Below are 20,363 nucleotides of genomic sequence, written 5' to 3'. Positions count from 1 at the left end.
TACGGGAAGTCGCAAAGAGTTGGTGGATTGCAACCAAAGAAGCACTAGAACAGCATGGTACAGTGATTACATGGAAAATCTTTAAAGTTGAATTCTATAACAGGTTTTTCCCGGGTTCGTATCGAGAGGACAAGAGGGCAGAGTTTGAAAATTTGAAACAGGGTCAGCTAAACATTGAAGAATATGTTGCGCAATTTTCTACCTTGCTACGTTTTGGTTCTCACGTGGCTGGGAATGATGAAGCTGTGACTGATCAGTTTGTTAAAGGATTGAATCCTGAAATATTGACATTGGTAAACACAGGCCGACCCTATAATTTTGTTGATGCTCTGAGTAGAGCTAAGAGAGCCGAAGCCAGTCTGATGAGACAGAAGGGAGCTTCATTTGTGCCTCCAGCATCGAGACCACAGCAACCACCTCTCGAACTTGAGACTGGTAGTAGCAGTGGTGGAAAGAAAGATTTCTTGAAAGCCCGAAAGAAACAGTTTAAGAAGTTAGGGAGTGGTTCGTCGAGCTCCAGTGGTTCTAGCCAGAGTTATACGGGAGTTTATTGCAGCACTTGTGGAGGAAGACATTCCACAGAGCAATGCCAAGGTGTGTTCGGTAGTTGTCGGATCTGCAGACAATCAGGACACTTTGCTAGAGTATGTCCACAGAGAGGTTCCCGAAGATCTCAGGGAGCAGAACCATATGGATCAGTGGCACCGCCTGATAGACCATCACCGGTTGTTCACTCCTTCCAACCACCAACGACTCCTCAGTCACAGTTAGGGCCAGGAGGAAGCCAGACAGGTAGACAACCTTCTAGACAGTAGGCCAGAGTGTTGCCTTGACCAAGGAACAGGCCCAGAGCTCATCTGAGAAGATGGTAACAGGTAATTGTTTCCTGTATGGTTATTTTGCATATGTATTGATAGATACTAATGCATTCCATCCGATTATTCTTGAATGAATCACATTGATCTATGCTTTGAATATGGAGTTATTATATGCTGTAGTATCGATCTCTTTTATGTTTGGGAGAGGTTTTGGTATTAGTGATATCTGTTAGACATGGTATGCTATAGTATGACAGATATGAGATTGAGTTAGATGATATGGTACTTGAGTTATCTGAATGGGATTACATTACTGGGACTGATATGTTGACCAAGTACAGAATTACCGTTGATTATTTCCAACAGATTGTGGAATTCAGACCGGATATGGCTGATAAATGGAAATTTTACGGTAAGAATTTTAGATTAGGATTCCTTGGATAGGGGTGATATTGAGGACTCGATTGTTATAGAAAGGAGCAGAGAGATTCCTTGTCTATTCAGTTGATTACTGAAATCGAGTCTATTATTGGCTGATTTGCCAGTGACATGAGAGTTACTGATAATTTTCCCCAGATGAGATTCCTAGTTTGATTCCAGCCAGGGATATTGATTTCAGCCTTGATTTGATAACCAGGTACTGTTTGATTTTAAAACACCGTACTGAATGCTACCGATTGAATTGAAAGACTTGAAAGACCAGTTAGAATATTTCTGCGTGCAAGTTACATCTGATTGAGTATTTCTCGTTAGGGATGTTTCAGTTATGTTTATGAGTTGATAAACTCTGTGTTCAGAATATTTTGATGATTCTCTGATTTGTTGATCTATGATCTTCTGGTATATTCGAAAAATATGACTGATTTTGTTAAATATTCTGAGAACTGGAAAGTTGTATACCGAAACTGTTGAAATGTGCATCTTGACTGAGACAGATTGTATTCAGGGTTTGTGATATCTGAAGATGATATATCTGTTGATTCTACCACAGTTGAAACCGCGAGCAGTTGATCGAGATTGATATTCGTGTCAGAATTTATAGTTGCATGAGTGTAGTAGGCTATTACATCTGACTGTTGTTCAAATCTGATTGAGAATTGTTATTTTCTGGGAGCAGTATTTGATACAGATTTTATACAATTGAGACTCGATATTGTTCAAGTTGAACCAGAACTGATTTCGAGATTTAAAGCAATCCATAAATTTGATCAGAATGTTCAGAAATCGATATTGATAGTTAGAGCAGGGCATTGATCAGAATAACAGGTTTGTGACAGTGTGTTATATGTTAATAATTGTTTTGTGCCGAATATTTCAGATCTGAAACGACAGGTATTGTTTGAAGTACACAATAATTAATGCAATATTTATTCTGATGATCGAAAAGATAGTTTTAATTGAAACAGATGAGATTAGATATGGTTGAGTTGTATTGAAATGTATGAATTGCTGACAAATGAAGACAGAAAGAAAGAAACCAGAAGATTGGTTATATAGCTTATCGATTCCTGAATGTAAATAGGATTACATTTCCAGGGATATTGTGATGAAGCTACCGCATTCCTCTCGGAATTGAGCATTGATTGAGTTAGGAGTGATAGACTGACCCAGTCTGCGAGTGCTAGCTCGTACATGAAGATGTACAGATATGATTATATTACTGAGATTTCTGTCAGAAAAGTGATCAGATTACACAGAGTGTCGAGAGTTGATTATATCAGACCATGATTTTGGTTGACTTTGCACGTTTGGCAGGAAGTACAAGCAAGAGTGGATACGAGATTATATATGATTATTGCATATCATTCACCAACTGACGGACAGTCAGAGTGGATTATCCGGATTTTGGAGAATATGTTTAGATTGTAGTGCTTGATTTTAGCACTAGTTGGCAGGATTTATGACATGTGATGAGTTTACGTACAACCACAACTATCAGACGAATATCGAGACGTCACCATTTGAAATGTTGTACGGTAAGAGGTATGGATCTCCTCTTGATTTGAAACGATATCTCGAAGGCTCTGGACATTAAACCTGATATGATTAGAGATGTAACTGAAAAGTGAAGCTGATTCAGAAAAGAAATGAAGACAGCTCAGAATAGACAGATTAAATATGCAAACGTCAGAAGATGACCGTTGATAATTGAGGCAGAAGACTGAATATTGAATTAACTATAATTAAACAAAGTCGATAACAGCTGTTGATGTTGATTTGCTATGAGCTGTGGATTGGTATATACGGATATGGTATAGCCAGTGTTCTGAGATTGATTTTATCATAGTTACTTCGAGTTATATTATGATATTATACTTCTTGAATTATTATTCCAGATGAGAATCAGAATCAGTAGAAAAAGGATAATTCAGAATGAAGACTATTCTGCTGTTGAAAGTTCAATAGAGTTGTTAGAATATCGAAGAAGCTACTTGGAAGACCGAATCTTTGGTGAGATCGAGATTCTAGAATTGTGTCATTGAGATGAGTTTCTTCTTAATTTCTGTATATCTCCTTCTTGTATTTGATTGGTATCTTATATGAGTACCTGTGATTTCGAAATTGATTGTCTGTGATTTCGGGGACGAAATCATATCTTAGGGGGGAGAAATGTAAGACCCGAGATTTTGATTATGTTAATCTGGGATTATTGATTATAAATTGATGTGATTATAGCCGGGCCAATCTGAGACCAGAATGGAAAAAGTATAGGAATTAAAAAGAAGAAGGGATGAATTTGGGCCGAATGTCGAGCGCCCGGGTGGAACTTTATGTCCGTCCGAGCGTGATTGTCAAGAATGAGAGGGCCGAGAGTTCCGCGCCCGGGCGGAACTTTATGTCCGCCCGAGCGCGAGACGTGCAGCTTGAAGAGTGAGACACGTTTCTTTGGACATGCATTGATATATATATTAAGTCTTCAATCCTTAAGAATCAGACACAAGGAACGCGAGAAGAACTCCAGAAAAGGAACGAGAATCTTTCAAAAATTCTTACGCCTTTATATTTCGATCCGTCCGTCTGATTTTGAATCTGAGTACAGTGCCGAGTTCCTAGCGACGACAGCTACAATAGGACGTAAGTTTTATTAAATTCTGATATTGTTTGAGATTATGATATTGGGGGAATTGTGATTTGACTGGTATTATGTGTGCTGGGAATACTGATCAATATATAATTGAAACCGGATCGAAGAACGGGCTGTGTATGTAATTGTTATGATTTTCTGAAATAATGTGATCGAGATTTTACAGATTTGATATCATGACCTGTTATTATTAAAGATTATGATTCGTATTGATATCGATTATGAGTTGTTGTATTATATCTGTGATGTTGAGATTGACGGGGTTATCGAAATTGTATTGTTGTGCCGTCGAACATCAGTAGATTGACATTGAGCAGATTCAGTATTGATTGAGATTATATTGTTAAATCGTTGACATTGATCAGATTATGTCTTGATCTGCGTATTGATCAGAACAGGCCTTGAATTGAGCAGTATATTGACACAGTCTATTCGATATTGTCATTTCAGATTGGATATGGACAGATTTGACTTCGAGACTTCGACTTCGTCAGATCGAGAAGAGAATGGTATAAATTGATGTTGATGCGGGATTGCACAACTCGAGTTGACTTGACTTGAGTTTCCCAAAATCACATACTTTACTTTATTGCATTAATATTTGTAATTGAATGAAATTGATATCTTTGATCGATTAAATTATGTATTGAGTCATAGGTGGATACGCCTAGGCAGAGACGATTGGTCTTGTGACAGAGGTGTCTGATAGTGATGGAATCGTCACGGGCACATTGCACATTGTCACAGGATACTGAGTTGGCGAAAGTGCCAAAGTCTGTGACGGATAGGTCAAGACACCGGACGTTTGGTTATATCGAAGTGGATAGAATTGGAGTTTCTTCTATTACTGATGTTCGATATGGAAAGAGCCAAAGTCTGCGAATAAGAACGTGCCACCACCCCGATCGGGAGTGTAGGTGGGTGTATGTTCTTATTCAGATCGGGATCCCTAGATTAGGACGAGTCGAGTCAGAGTCCATGAGTCACTGAGTGTGATTCAGAGTTTGTGTTGATTCATGTGTCGGATTTGATACATGTTATATTCAGAGTTTATATTGATTTACGCTTCAGATTTGATACATGTTATGAAATATCTATTTTATGCTTTTATATCTGTTTATATGAAATGCATGTATACATGATTTATACTGAGAATGTAATTCTCACCGGAGTTATTCGGCTGTTGTCTTGTTTGTATGTGTGCTTGACAACAGGTGGGACAGGATCAGGATCAGGATCAGGAAGAGGATGAGAGATTATAGTTAGCGTGGAGATCCGGGCCCAGAAGCAGAATAGGATTCAGCACTTGATGTATAGATGTTGAACCTAGTTGAGATAGAAACTTGTAGTACATGATTTGTACTTTTATACTGACATGTATATTAAATAGATTACATTACGTTTCCGCATTTATATTTAGAAAGAAAAAATTTAGTCCCATTTTTCTTGATTGTTATATTTGACATTAATAATGATTAAGACTTGAATTAGCATCCAGGGTCCCCACAGAAAACTTAGGGGATACACCTTGACATGGAATTAATCTTCCGATTAAATGATAATTTTGACCATGAAGTTTAAAAACTGGAGCAGAGCCGTCTTGATTTAGACTTGAATCTATCATTCCTCCCATCGATGTGAAGCCAATCATGTTATTGTAAAATCAGATGTTTTCACAAATTACTATTGTCGCTCATTTCATACAATAAATCATGCAATATTGAGGTGATTTCTTAAAAAATGGAAGTTGTATTTTTCCTTAGATACAACATAAAGAGTACTTAGGACTCCGAGAATTATTATTTCGACACAACCTCTCTTCATACCAGAGTATCGCACCACAAAATTCACATCTGTACACTGTATTTCCTATGTCCAATAATCTACGAATACAATGTAGGAATCAAACATATATTCATAAAAAAATATTTATATTTGAAACCAAAAAATGAATAAAAATATTTTAAAATATTTCTTTATAAATAGATAAATACACAAAAATATAATCTTATCGATTGATGACATTGAAATATTTTTTAATTGATTATGGCAATCACGTTGATTTTCTGTTATGCTTGTTAAGTTTATAGGTACTGGAGCAGATACGTCAAATACAAAAACAGTACAATTATTGGTATAACGAAATAAATATACATAAATTTAATATGATTCAGAATAATTGAGATGTTAAAAATTTTTATAATGTGTGACATGGCTCTCTATGGAAGATCACAAAAATTTGTCATTTGTATTTTATCAAAAGATTCACCCCTAAAAAAAGCATAATAGAACAAAAATACATATTTGATTACAAACATGAAACAATATTATTTTTGCGAATTAAAGTGGAATCAAACTTCATTTTACCTAACGATGTTCACTCTTTGACGGGTCCTAAAAGAAGAGAGATGAACATCATCATCATTTGTTAGGTCAATTATTGCTGAGTGTTTTGTAGATGAGTTGCAAATTTTTTGAGAAGGAAAAAATCTTTTGCATCTCTTCGGTCTTCAAAATCAATGAAAAGCATAGCCAGGGATTCTCCTTGCAACCCACACACTGCATGAAACATCAAATTAAAGAGATTATGAGAAACTTATCCAAGCAACATAATACCTTCTTTGTATGCAGTGTTTTCTTGTGTGTGATTTGAAGCCAATTTCGTTTCTTTTCAATGGATATTAAAAGAAAACATCTTCAATATAAATAGATCTCAGCAGCTGAGAAAGTTAACAAATGTAAGAGTCTAGTAGATATGATAAATCCGATCAAATATAAAGTTGAAAGATGTCAGTAGTAATGTAGTCCGGTGACAAAATTAGTCATAGTTTTAGATACCAAAGCATCCACAAGTTTTAGCAGCAACCATTGACATATCAAGAGTTGTAAATGAATTTCGATAACGATGTGATATATCTTTGAGTAATATTAATAACATGTTATGTGCAACTGAGGAAACCTCTTTAAAAATATACATGTATTATCTGGCCAATATTTCTAACATTGTTAACTAATCAGATCCCATAGGATATCTTCACCCCGTGAGTGAGCAGTGAATCACCGACTACAACTGAATTGACTCCTGTATATTTCGAAATTACACCCAACCTCGCCACGATGACCCTCAAGGGAGATAAACAGATCAGAGTACATGCTAGTATGTAGAGTCTCCATGTTGTGCCGGGTCAAAGGTCTAATGATGTATAACTATAATTGCGAACTATTTCACTCGACAAATGATAACCATTTGGAAAGTTCGAGGGAGAGTTGTTCAGTGCATCATCATGATCACTCATTTGTATAAATGGACATCTCCATGCCCTTACCAATGAACCACGGCATTTACATCACATATGCTAGTCTCAAGATCGAGCAACATTTATCTTTATTTTAGGCGGCTGAATCGACAAGGAACATGTTTAGAATATACAGCACACATCATAATAAGTTTCATGATCTTATGTTAAGAGGCAGACCTCATGGTATTTATTGTATATTCATGAACTTTATCTATGCAGCTTGCATGTGTATCAGATAAAGTAAATGTCATAATTGAATAAAAATATAAAATATTATTAAAATAAAGATTATTTTTACATAAAATTCAATAAAGTTCAAGTCACGAGTTGGCTCGCTTTGTACCGACCTTAACACTAGAGGCGGTGAAAAACAACAAGAACAACTTGATTTACTGGATTTTCATCAGCGATTTGTGGAACTTCAATATCTGGTTGCCTAACACTCATTTGGTCTTGAGAGGTGTGAATAACAACCAATCTATCATTTGAATAAGAGGGTTATGAATTAATGTGATTTTTCTCAAAAAATATGTCATTTGATTGATCACTCTCATTAATCAAGTCATTCTCAAGAAATTTTTCATTTCTTGATTCAACAATTCTAGTGTTGTAAGATGGACAATAGAATCTGTACCCTTTGGATTTTTCTGCATACTCGATGAAATATCCACTTATGGTTCTTAGGTCCAGTTTCTTTTCATGTGGGTTGTAAACTCTTATATCTGAAGGACAACCCTAAATACGTATATGTTGTAAACTCGATCTCCAACCTTTAAGTAATTCAAATGACGTCTTTGGGACAGTCTTTGGTGGAACTCGATTTAATATATACATAGATGTCTTAAGAGCTTCAATCTATAAGGATTTAGGAAGTTTGGAGTTACTAAACATGCTCCTCACCGTGTCTAATAATGTTCGATTTCTTCTCTCAGCTATGTCATTTTAGTCTTGAGAACCAGACATAGTATATTGGGCAACAATCTTGTGCTCTTGGAGAAACTTCGCAAACGGACCAGGTGCATGTCCATTCTCAGTGTATCTACCGTAATATTCTCCACATCTATTGGTTCTCACGATCTTAATTTGTTTTTCACCTTGCTTCTCCACTTCAGCCTTGAAAATCTTAAAGGCTTCAAGTGCTTCGTATTTGTTATGAAGCATGTAGATATACATGTATCGTGAGTAATCATCTATGAAGGAGATGAAGTATTTTGGAATTTGCATGTCAATATCTGAACAACAAATATCTGACTGTATGATTTCTAACACTAGCATTTCACCCGTGCGATGCACGGAGTGTTGTTTTATATAATTAATGATTAAAATTAGTAAGTATTAATGTTTGAATAATTATTTAAAATAATTAATATAATATAATGAATATATTTAAATTTTAAATATTATTATAAAAAGTTGTCATATCAAAATATTTATGTCATTTGAGATAACACTCAAATGATGATAACAATATTATGTCATTAAATTGATTTATTTATTTTGTTTAAGTGAAACTGTTATTAATAAATAAAAAATAAAAAAATATTTTAAAAATCATATATTATTTGTTTATCAAAATTTTAAATAATAAATATATTTTTTTTGAAAATTAAATTTTTATGTCACTTATTTAGATGAATAAATTTATTTAATTTTTGAAAATGGTAAAAATATTTAAATTAAATTTTTATTAAGATACATATATTAAAGTTCTAGTAAGATATATAATAATAATAACATTTCACAGGCAGTTAATATACCAAAAATTAATGGCATTTTTAAAAATAGATGAAAAACTTAATATTATATTAAAATTTGATATTTTATTTAATATGATATAGAGTAGTAAAAATTAACTCTATAAAAATAACACACAACTTAAAAACATAATTAGAATTAAATAGAATGCTATAATTAATACAAATACTTAAATGTAGTTTATCTTTTCAAATAACATCAAATTTAAATTTAAATTTTAAAAAATAAATTGAAAAAAAATCACATTTCATTACATATTTATTTCTTATTTGTTTCAAATATTTAATATGATAGGTCAATATATTAATAATTATCAACAATTTTTCTTTTATAACATATTAGTGTTGGCGGAAACTTTTTAAATAGAACAAAAACTATGTTTATATATATATATGATATTATTTGAGAATTTTTTTCACTCTTTTCATGATCGGACGCTTGATTATTTCATATATGTGTGAACCCCATAAAACAAAGAAAATATAAATAATACATCTATATCAAAAAAATAAAATATATGGAAAAAAATTGTAGCCTCTTGGTAATGAAAATAATAAGTTACATTTAAATTGATATAAAAATAATTAAATTCAAATTTGAATTACTAAAAGAATTGATATAATCAATACAAATAATAATTGAAGTTATCATTTATTGCAGTACACTTATTTCGAGATTCATTATATCTATATCTTTCTTTTTTTAGCATTGTCATTTTGGCGGGAACTTGCTATTTTAAGCAAAACTCTGCTTTTATATATATATAGATTTATATACTCCTCTTGACACTTTTTTAGACTTATTGGTCTGTTTTTCCTTTATGCAACACACAAGTCTCAAAATCAGTAAAATCTAAAGCACTAAGTACTTTATCATTCACTAATCTTTTAATCCTCTCTATACAGATGTGTCCAAATCTCTGATGCCACAATATAGAGGAATCTTCATTTATATCATATATTTTAATACCTCTTTGAACATGCATAATGATGTTATTATTTTGTAAAGGAATAGAGAAAAGACCATCAAATATTTTACCATTTTCAACAATATTTAATTTATAAAATAAATTTATTGATTTATCTAAAAACATAAAGGAATAATCAAGGGGTACAAGATTTGAAACTGAAATTAAATTCCTAGAAAAACTATGAACATAAAATGTCTTTTCCAATTTTAAAATAAAATCACTATTCAATATAAGGCAGCAAGTCCCAACAGCCTCCACATGTGAAGACATCTTGTTTCCTGAATAGATGTTCCGCTCATTTCCTAGAGGTTTCCATAGGCTTTACATACCCTGCAAGTTATTTGTAACATGGATTGTAAAATCAAAATCAATCAACCATGTGTTATAAATCATATCAACAATATTATATTCATAACAAACAAATGAAATATGAATACCTTTCTTTTCAAGCTAATCCTTAAATTTATTTCAATCTTTCTTCATGTGTCCCGTCTTTTTACATAAGAAACACTTGGACTCTCTCTTGATATCAAGTTGGGGTAGAATTATTCATTACCCTTTTCTCTTGACTTTGGCTTGCTTCTTATACTTTCCTTGTGTAGTCATAAAAACATTATCACTAGTTTCTATTAACAATATTCCTTCCTCTTGAACACGCATGGTCATTAATTTATTTATTGACCACTTATCTTTATGTGTGTTGTAGGAAATTTTGAAGGACCCATATTGTTGTGGAAGAGTGCATAAAATGAAGTGCACAAGAAAAGTTTCAGACATTTCACTTCAAGTGTCTTGAGTCGAGCCGCTATGTCTCGCATTTTCATGATGTGTTCTCGCACACCTCTCACACTGGTGAGCCTTAATGAAGAGAATTTCATAATTAGGGTGCTGACAAGTGCCTTATCTGAAGACTGAAAATGTTCATCAATAGCCTTCAGTACTTCTTTTACATTATTATACTGATCGACGGAACCACGCATGTCAGCAGAGATTTTGGTCTTTATGAACATTACACATAGTCGATTAGATCGTTCATTTTTTATGAAGATCAAAATCATCTGGAATGTTGTTTTCAGTAATAACATATGGTTCATCTTTCTGTATAATATAATCAATATCCATCCGCCCCAATTGAAGAAAAATTCTTTCTTCCCATATTTTATATTTATCGTCATTCAGTTCGGGAATGTCACATTTCATGTCAGAAAAACTGGCAGGTTGCATAAATGCATAAAAATATAATATGCTTATTATTTTTAAACTTTTGAGATAATATCATGTTTTATCGATGTAAATCATGTTTTAAAAATGTAGTAACATGATCGAGCAAAACTTGCACAGTGAATAATCCCAAAATTTATTTTATAAATGAAAGCTCGATTTAAATATCGCAAGTGCACGATAGTCAAGTTATAATAAACGTAAGTAAATACGAGTATCGTTCCACAAGGACTGCGTTACACTATTTTTATTTTCAATTAAAATTTCTTTAGCAACGATAAATTGAGTTGATGATTAAACTAATGTAAAGTAAACAATTAAAATAATTAAAATGCAAAGAAAACGTGTTCAAGAACGCAATGATTAATTTGGATTAAATCAAATGAGAAATGAATTTGTTGGGAATTATCAGTTCACCTACCGCTCGTGTTTAACTAATTACACTCGAATTTTACTCGTGCGTTCGACGGAATTCCCTAGACTAATTAATATACTAAGTCGAGCTATATTAATACTAATCAAAAACATGCAGTACTCAAGTGTCCTCAAATATTTAACAGTTCAAGATTGCATTACATTCTATGGAATCCACTAGCTTTCATTCGGGTGAACTATCACTATCGACACGTACCCAATTCCGTATATCTACTAAAATTGTAAATCCGTGGTTTATACTATTTGATCGTATTGTTAACTATTCTATCGAACTCATCAACAACATGAAATAATCAAAGGAAAGTTAGCTAGGCTTCGATTGAAACACGAAAGAACAATAGCATAAACAAATCACTAATAAAAACGTCGAGAAATAATGTTCAACACCGAGTACGGGGTAGGATCCCCTCAAATCCCAACAAATCTAGAGTTTAGCTACTGAAATTCATGATAAAAACCAACAATCAATGTAAGAAATAAAATACTGAATAATGAAAATACTAAAGATGACGATGGATGACGGCCACGACACGTGAAAATCTCGAGGTCTTCGAAATCTCCTTTGCTCCTAGCCTCCTCTCCAAGAAAAATGATGAAAAGTCTGATAAAGATCCAAAAAACGGCCGCTGCTCTCATGTGTTAGGTTATAGTGTAGGATAGAGTCCCTAGAAATTTGGAAACAAATCTTTCTCAATCTCGCTTCTCGCTAGGGCGGTATATTTTGACCGCCCTAGCGAGAGGTCCTCGAATAAGCTTCCTCGAGCATGTCCCTGGTTTCGCTGGGGCGGTCACTTTTGACCGCCCTAGCGAGACACTTGCGCAAAATAATCCTCGGCCAGACCACAATGCTCGCTGGGGCGGTCACTTTTGCCCGCCCTAGCGAGACCTCTTCGATATTATGCCAAAGTTTCTCCCACTTTTTGGTTCAATTCCTACAAAATAACCACAGAATACACCAGATTAGTCAAATGCTCAATAATGCTAAAAAATTGCAAAATTCAACTAAAACAAAATAATATGATGCATGAACGCGACTCAAAACCAACACTAAAAACACGTAAAAACGAGTCCTATCAACCCCCTCATACTAACCTTTTGCTCGCCCTCGAGCAAAATAGGTTAAGCACGAGATTCTAAACAAACAAAACAAACACAAAATACTCAAACAAGAAATAACCAACTCAAGTAAATGTCAATGGTGAGTTAACAACTGTTATGCTCATGCCTCAGTGAACTTTCCCACACACAAATTCATAATCAAGTCGAATCACAAACGAATACTCATTCTCATCTACACATAAATCTCGACACTAATTTGAACGTGTGTGTGTGTCATGATGGGTCTAGTCATTCGTACTTCAAATAGATCAATCATCCGATCATGCGAGTCACTCAATTAGCACTTCAATACAAGTATCACTAGCATGCACCCCCGTGTCCATTTATCACTAACCATAATTTGAACTTTATTCGATTCTTAAGTGCAGAGAAGGGTGTCGAAAAGAAGGAAAATAAGCTCAAGTGGCTAACAGTCGGGAGTACACCGATCATTTTCATTGTGCAATCGTCAAGACTTTTCGTCTGACTTTCCTCGTCTCCTTACATCTCCCACTTTTAGCCCAGGAATAGAATTCCATTCCTTTTATTTCGGCTCCCCCTCACCTTACATCTCCACCAATTTTTTCTTTTTCGATATATATATATATATATATTTTTCATTTTATGCACAATTTTCACACGTGTACTCCCTAGGCTAAGAATATATACTTTGGATTACAGCTGGTTAGGAGTATGATATTTTAATTCAGTGCATTGAAAAAGGGGGTATATGTAAAGTTCAAGGCAAATCACATGTTCTCATTCAAGGTCCCAATTAGTGACTTATTTTCACTGGTTTACATGCTAAATCAACTCATAAATGATGCCTTTCAAGTTAACCACACAAAACCTTCAAATTTCACCATTATTCCTACAAAATTCTAGTCTCCACACATATGTGCTCAAAAAGTTCAACTTTGTGCCAAAATTCATGCTTTAACAATCAAGAGTACCATTCATGAGGTGACCCAATCAATACTTTGTATACTATCAATTCAACATCATCATTGGCTCATACACTATGTCTTCTCACCATAAACAACACCAAATAAAAGAAATGCAACAATTTAAAATCAATTAACTAAGCAAACAAAACAATCTACCCCCCTCATACTAGAGTTGTGCAATGCCCTCAGTGCACAAAACGAAACAAACACTAAAAACATAAAAAAAACTCATGAATGTAAATGCAAAGAAAGAATATGCAAAATAAAAGGCAAGGGGAAACAGGGAACTCCCCTAATCAGAAATCGTCCTCCTCCTCATTCTCAGGCGGTGGGACTCCCTCTTCAGCCGCTGGGGGCATAGGATAATGGTATTGAAACTGGAAGGGTGGCGGGTATGCTGGTGTAGGTGGCCGGCCGGACGTGTCGATGCCCAAATGAGTTGAGATCCCCTGCACCAAGTATTCGATGTTCTGAATGTGGGCTTGATTAACGGCCTGGTACTCAGTCTGATAAGTGGCCCAAGCGCCCAATTCGTCGAGGCGATCTCGCATGGCACGGCGGCGTGGCTGCGGAGGTGGTGGTGCATGTCCTAAGGCCGGAGGTGGTTGAGCTGCTCCCCCATAATCGAAAAATACCTCCTCGGGCAGCTCAGCCTGTCTTTTCTCCCTCTTGGATCTATAAAGAGCCTCATCAATGGCTCTCATCGGCGGTAACCACTCATCATCATCTGCAAATATCACCCCCGCTCGGGCACACAGCTCAGTCACTATCTTCGGAAAGTAAAAAGCCAAATTGCTGCTATTAATGCACATGTTAAGCTGTCCGAAAATGAGCCTGCCCACATCAATCACCATCCCAGTACAGATGGCATAAAGAACAACCACCCGCTCACGCTGCACATCACTCGTATGACCGACCGGCATCAATCTCTTAGACAAGAATGCATACCACAATGCCCCCTCCACTTTCAAAAACTTTTCAAGAAAGACCGTGTAAGTCCCTGGTTGTTTCCACGTGGTGCCCGGATAACAGAGTGTGCGAATGATCAAATCATAATCCGGGTTAAGCACCCACGCCTGAAACACCGAATCGTCCACCGATGGTAAACCCAACATATCATTGATCGTCTTGGGATCATACGGGACTAGATGTCCCCTTCACAAATGCCTTCGACTCATTTCCCTCCGGAGCATTGGCATAAAATTCACTGCACAACCGGAACCACTGCTGCATTCGGTTGTGCTACAAAGGCATTCCACCCTCTTCTTTCTATTTGGGACTCCGAAAATTGACCGATAAGAAACGAGCTAAATCCACGCTCAGGGATTGGTTTCCTATGTAGTCTAGCATGCTCAAATCTTTCCCTAGCTTTTCATTCACAAACATAGATGGAGTGGAACGAGAACTAGAAGCACCCTGAGTTACCTTAGATCTTTTGGGTGCCATGTAGAGATTGGAGTGCACAAAGTATCCAACCGCCGGAAAATTGTTGAGGGTCGCCGGAGAAGCTCACCGGAATATGTGGAAGATGACCGGAGTTGCTTGAAAGACCGCCGGAGAAGAAAATCTTGTAGCCTAAATGCTTCCTCGTGGAGTGTATGGACCAAGATTGAGTCTTTGCCATGAAAAATCACCAATAATAAGGATTGAGTACAAAAGATGGAGGGGGGTGCCGAAAATCGGAGGGGAGGAGTAGGGTTCGAAGTGGGGAGGAAAAGAGAAGAGGAAAGTATTTATAATCTGCGCGACTCGCTAGGGCGGTAAAAACAGACCGCCCGAGCGAGAAGTTTTCGGAAAAAAAATTTTTGTTAATCTGTGCGACTCGCTAGGGCGGTATATTTTTCCCGCCCTGGAGAGACGTTTTTGCAAAAGGCTTTTCTTTAAAAACGAGTACCCGCTGGGGCGGTCAGTTTTGACCGCCCGAGCGAGAAGTGTTCGGGAAAAAATTTGAATGCAATGCCATGCAACTACCTAAATGCAAATGATGCGATTAACAACTAAAAAAAAAAAACTATAATCAAAATCAAAATAAGGAGTAGAAGTAGTTCTCAATTTATAGTCTAGAGCTCGACTCTTCACCCATGTCCTCAATGACTGTCATGGAGCCGAGTGACTCCAATTTGTGGCTCAATTGTGCCACCGATATAGTGCTTCAATCTTTGAGCGTTCACAGTAAATGTCCCGTCCTTGCCATCATGCAACACCACTGCACCCGATGGGAACACCTTGGCTATAGTGAATGGTCCTGACCACCTTGACTTTAGCTTGCCCGGAAAGAGTCGTAAGCGAGAATTGTATACCAACACCGCTTCACCCACTTTGAATTCCCTTCTTATAATGTGTTTGTCATGGGCTCGTTTGGTGCGTTCCTTGTATGATAGTGCAAGATCATAAGCTCTTCCCCGAAACTCATCTAACTGATTCAACTGCAGCAATCGTTTTTCACCTGCAAGAGCAAAATCAAAGTTTAGTGCTTTGGTCGCCCAATATGCTCTATGCTCTAATTCGACTGGTAGATGACATGCTTTACCAAAAAGCAACCTATATGGTGTAGTGCCTATAGGTGTTTTAAAAGCAGTACGATACACCCACAAAGCATCATCTAACCGAATGGACCAGTCCTTCCTATTCACATTAACCGTCTTCTCTAAAATCCTCTTAATTTCTCGATTGGATACTTCAACTTGTCCACTAGTTTGGGGATGGTATGAAGTGAAAACTTTGTGGGTGACACCATATTTGCCCAGCAGTTTATCAAAAATTTTGTTGCAAAAATGGGTGCCACCATCACTTATGATTGCACGTGGTGCACCAAATCGATTAAAAATATGTTTCTTCAAAAATTTTAACACCACTTGTGCATCATTAGTGGCACAAGCCTCTGCCTCCACCCATACATACTCCACTGCCACCAGAATAAATTTCTTTGCAAAAGACGCAGGAAAAGGACCCATAAAATCAATCCCCCACACATCAAATATTTCACACTCAATAATGTTATTTAAAGGCATCTCATGACGGTTGGAAATATTACCTGTGCGTTGGCATCTATCACAATTGAGAACATACAAACGAGCATCCTTAAAAAGAGTTGGCCAATAGAAGCCACATTCAAGTACCTTAGATGCCGTCCGTATGGGTCCAAAGTGACCACCTACCTCACGGTCATGACAATGGTTTAGAATTTGATTGGTCTCCTCCTCCGCCACACATCTTCTTATCATGGAGTCTGCACAAATCTTAAACAAGAACGGTTCCTCCCAAAAATAATATTTCACGTCTGAAAAGAATTTCTTTCTTTGGTGAAACAATAAATTAGGTGGAGGTGTGCCAGTGACAAGAAAATTTACAAAATCGGCATACCAAGGGTACGCATTTACCTCAAGCAATTATTCATCAGGAAACCAGTCATCTATATCATCGTCACTGCACTTAATTTCAACATGCTCAAGCCTAGACAGGTGGTCAGCAACTACATTTTCCACACCCTTTTTATCTCGAATTTCGAGATCAAATTCTTGCAATAATAAAATCCACCTAATTAACCTAGGTTTCGCATCTTTCTTACCAAGCAAGTATTTTAGGGCAGAATGATCTGTATACACAGTTACTTTAGACAGAACAAGGTATGAATGAAATTTGTCAAAAGCAAATACTATAGCAAGCAATTCCTTTTCAGTAGTAGCGTAATTCAATTGAGCATCATTTAAAGTCTTACTTGCATAGTAGATGGTATGAAATACCTTGTTTTTCCTTTTGACCCAGCACCGCACCAACAGCTGTATCACTAGCATCGCACATCACCTCAAACGGTAGCTCCCAATCAGGGACAGTCAGAACAGGTGCTGTCACCAAGCTTTCCTCTTGCATCTTTGGATTGAGTCTCCTTTGTGGTTGTGCTAGAGGTGAGTATTTATCTTCCATCAGAATTTTGTGCATGCAGATCGAAGGACTTATCCCTTTTATGTCCGAAACCTTCCAAGCGAACGCTCCTTTATGCTCCTTGAGAACTCCCAAGAGTTTACTCTCCATATCATCTGTCAAAGAAGAGGAAATAATAACAGGCAATTTATTATTTTCTCCTAGATATACGTACTTGAGATGTGGAGGTAATGGTTTGAGCTCCAAAGTAGGTGGCTCCTCTAGGCTTGACTTTTGAGGCATTAAATCTTTTCTGTCTCCCAATTCCTCTAGTCTAAGCCTCACTTGCTTTCTCCAAGGTGGAATGGCATTCAAATGAGCTACCATCTCCATCTTTTCCTCGTCTAGCTCGTCCTTCTGCTTTTCAGTAGTGAGAGTGGCCTCCAATGATTCTTTCAATCCATCCTGCACAAAATCACAAACAAGCGAATCCAAGACATCAATACGAAAGCAACTATCATTGTGCATTGTGTGCTTGAGAGTATTGAAAACATCAAAAATAATTTCTTCTTCTCCAACTCTCAGTCTCAATTTCCCTTCCTCAACATCAATCAGTGCTTTCCCTGTAGCCAGAAAAGGTCTCCCTAGGATTAAAGGCATCTCTAAATCTTCCTCCATGTCAAGTACCACAAAGTCTGCAGGAAAAATAAACTTATCCACTTTCACCAGAACATCTTCGATAATCCCACGTGGATACTTGACAGATCTGTCAGCCAGCTGCAACGACATCCTAGTTGGCTTGGGTTCACCTAATCCCAGTCTCCTAAACACAGAAAAAGGCATCAGATTAATACTCGCACCCAGATCACATAAAGCTTTATGAAAATTAATGTCACCAATAATGCAAGGTATCGAGAAACTCCCTGGATCTTTTTGCTTCGGAGGCATCTTGTTTTGAACTAAAGCGGAGCAATTTTCGGTCAAATTCACCGTCATATGATCTTCTAGCTTCCGCTTATTTGCTAAGATATCTTTCAAGAATTTTGCATAACTTGGCATATTCAATAAAGTATCAGCAAAAGGAATGTTAATATGCAATTTTTTAAATATCTCAAGAAATTTACCAAATTGTGCATCTAATTTAGCTTTCTTCATTGCCGCAGGAAAAGGTGGAGGGATAACAATTTTATTCTGTGCAATAGGTGTAGATGTAGAGTTAGAAGACTTACCTCCTCGATTTTTCACCTCATCCTCACCGTGCTTGGTCTTTTCCTCATTAGACCCGAGTGTTTTTCCACTACGCAATTCCACCGCCTTCACATGTTCTCTTGGGTTAGTTTCCGTGTTGCTTGGTAAAGTTCCTTGCTCCCTATTAGCAATCAACTTGGCCAATTGTCCAATTTGATTCTCTAACCCCTTTATGGATGCATCTTGGTTCTGAAATCTCGTCTCTGTTGCAGAAATAAATTTAGTCATCATTTGCTCTAAATTGGACTTCTCCTCCCGAGACGGTTCTGGCTTGAATCCTTGGTGCATCACATATGATGGACCTCTTTGTTGGCGATGTTGGTTGTTTTGACCTCCCCATGAAAAGTTTGGGTGATTCCTCCATCCCGGATTATATGTGTTCGAGTAAGGGTCATTTCTAGGACGGTTCTGGAATCCCACTTGTTTTACCGGTGCTCCCTCAGGCACATAGAATGGGTTGCCATCTTGGCAATCCTCCACATCATGCTCACCCCCACACTTATCACAGAAAATTTCTTGCAGACGCATAGCCGACCCACTCATGCTCATCCCATCAATCTTTCTATTCAAAGCCTCTAACTGTGCTGAAACCGCCGACAAATCATTAACTTGATTAACTCCAGCACCTCGTCTCTGCCTATCAGACTGAGGATGATAGCTACTAGCAGCCATCTCCTCCAATAACTCATATCCTTCCTCCGCCGTCTTTCTCAGTAAGTTACCACAGGCAGCAGCATCTGTCATAGTACGGTTAGGAGTAAGCAGACCGTAGTAGAAAGTTTGAACAACTAACCCAAGAGGCAGCTCATGGTGTGGACATCTCCTCAACAAGTCCTTGTAGCGCTCCCATGCCTCGTAAAGTGACTCTTGCTCATATTGAGCAAAAGTAGTAATGTCGGCGCTGAGCTTCATAGTCTTCGACGGAGGAAAGTACTTGATCAGGAACGCCTTTGCCATATCTTCCCATGTAGTAATAGACCCTACAGGCAAACAGTTTAACCACGACTTAGCTTTATCTCTCAGTGAAAATGGAAATAAACGCAAACGAATAGCGTCATCAGACACGCCATTAAACTTAAAAGTATCACAAATTTCAAGAAAGTCAGCTATATGAGAATTAGGGTCGTCAAGTGCACTTCCCCCAAATTGGACAGTGTTCTGAATCATCTGAATGATAGATGGCTTGATCTCAAACTGATTAGCTCGGATGACTGGTCTTACGATGCTTGGACGTGCTCCATCAAGAGACGGCTGTGCATAATCCAACATCGGTATACGCCTTGGCTCCTCTCTTTGTTGATCGCCTTCCATTCTTTCCTTCGCTCTTTGCTGCTGTAGTCGACGTCTAGCTGTGCGTTCGATCTCGGGGTCAAAAGGCTCAAGCTTAAACTCGAGTGATCTTCGCATGCACCACAAGAAAAATCTGCAACACAATGAGAGTATCAAATAACAATAAAATAAATAATACTAAAGAATTTAACTGAAAAATAAAAAATTGTGAATCAACAGTCCCCGGCAACGGCGCCAAAAACTTGATCGAGCAAAACTTGCACAGTGAATAATCCCAAAATTTATTTTATAAATGAAAGCTCGATTTAAATATCGCAAGTGCACGATAGTCAAGTT

The 20,363-nt window shown here is 36.9% G+C and overlaps 1 non-coding gene across 1 annotated transcript; it reads left to right on the top strand.

Moving 5' to 3' along the window:
* Positions 1-19,539: 19,539 nt before the first annotated feature.
* Positions 19,540-19,646, top strand: LOC142525708 (small nucleolar RNA R71). The gene has a single exon (XR_012815158.1). It is a non-coding gene; the product is annotated as a small nucleolar RNA R71 (small nucleolar RNA).
* Positions 19,647-20,363: the final 717 nt, after the last annotated feature.

This window comes from Primulina tabacum, chromosome 14 (assembly GCF_025594145.1).
Source record: "Primulina tabacum isolate GXHZ01 chromosome 14, ASM2559414v2, whole genome shotgun sequence".
Lineage (NCBI taxonomy): Eukaryota > Viridiplantae > Streptophyta > Magnoliopsida > Lamiales > Gesneriaceae > Primulina > Primulina tabacum.
The sequence above is the reverse complement of the archived record's forward strand: the minus strand, read 5'-3'. Positions and strand labels throughout refer to the sequence as shown.